Source organism: Myotis davidii, unplaced genomic scaffold (assembly GCF_000327345.1).
Source record: "Myotis davidii unplaced genomic scaffold, ASM32734v1 scaffold115, whole genome shotgun sequence".
NCBI classification, from domain to species: Eukaryota; Metazoa; Chordata; class Mammalia; order Chiroptera; family Vespertilionidae; genus Myotis; species Myotis davidii.
Genome location: NW_006291010.1, coordinates 849,083 through 850,125, shown reverse-complemented (window position 1 = coordinate 850,125; position 1,043 = coordinate 849,083). Strand labels below are relative to the sequence as shown.

Below are 1,043 nucleotides of genomic sequence, written 5' to 3'. Positions count from 1 at the left end.
CACACACACACGCTTACACTTGTGCTTTCGGGACATTGAAACAGAGGCTATTTCCCTGGGGAAAGAAATCCTGCCTGGCGAGATCTCCCCATTGGTTGTTTACCCAGAGAAATCTACATGTTTAAAGGGAATGGTGCATCCATAATCAGTCTGTCCCTACGGGACTTAGGTCTGGGCGACCTTTTAGTGACCTCTCCCGCCAGAGGAGGCTGCTGTCACTTTAAAAATTTACTGAAAGAGGAGCCCGTCTGGCTTCCGATCACTCTAGGCGGCGGGAGATAGCTCCCTTTCTCCCTCGCCCCGGGTTCTTTCTGGATGGCCGAGCAGATTCTCTTTAAAGAGACAGTTCACGAAACAGAAACCCGGCGGCTGAGCTTGGAGTTGCGAAGGGGGACGCTCCCGTGAGGGTCTAGGTCTAGGACCTGGGAAGGCGCAGCGGAGGATCTGAAAGGGGGCTCGAGCTCCCCTCGCCTCCCCAGGCCTCCCACCTTTGCAAACTCTCCTCCTCCCGCCTGTCCCCCCCACCCCCCTCTGGACCTGGGCGAGAGAAGTGGGAGAAGTTTTAGTGGGTTTCAGATAACTTTCATTACACATCGGGCTGATAAGAGCAAGAGAAAGTGAGAGAAGAGGGAGGTGATGCGAACCAGAAAGAAGAGCTCTGAGCTCTTGTAGGAAGGGGGGCAGGAGGGGCAAAGCCCAGACACCCCAAACCCGGGTCACCCAGGCGAGAGGAGACTGCTTTTCTGGTTTTTAAAAACACACGGTTGGCGGACAATAAATCTGAAACGCGTGGTCCCGGCGAGCCGATCCTAGAGGCGGACAAAGTTATCAGAAACCCATTCGGAAATCGAGACGCGAGGCTTTTTTTTTTTTTTCTTCCTTTTTTTCTTTTTGAACCTCTCGAAATGTGGCTGGGGATCGTTTGAAAGGACTGTCCGGCAGGAAAGCTGGGGGCTGCGGATGATGTGATTGGGTTTGTTTTCCTTCTCCTGTGATTGCCTTGTCTTGCCGAGTTGAGGCCATAGAAATCGCAAGGTAAGAGA

The 1,043-nt window shown here is 53.1% G+C and overlaps 1 protein-coding gene across 10 annotated transcripts in view; it reads left to right on the top strand.

Annotated features, from left to right (window-relative positions):
- MECOM (MDS1 and EVI1 complex locus) overlaps nt 1-1,043 on the top strand; it is a 576,798-nt gene that overhangs the window by 503,418 nt on the left and 72,337 nt on the right. Inside the window, exon 1 of one of the 10 annotated variants that reach the window (XM_015564147.1) lies at nt 211-1,035. The exons of the other annotated variants lie outside the window; for them this stretch is intronic. The gene's annotated coding sequence lies outside the window, so the exon portion shown is untranslated. Of the gene's footprint in view, nt 1-210; nt 1,036-1,043 lie in introns of those variants that run through there. 10 annotated transcript variants of the gene reach the window in all.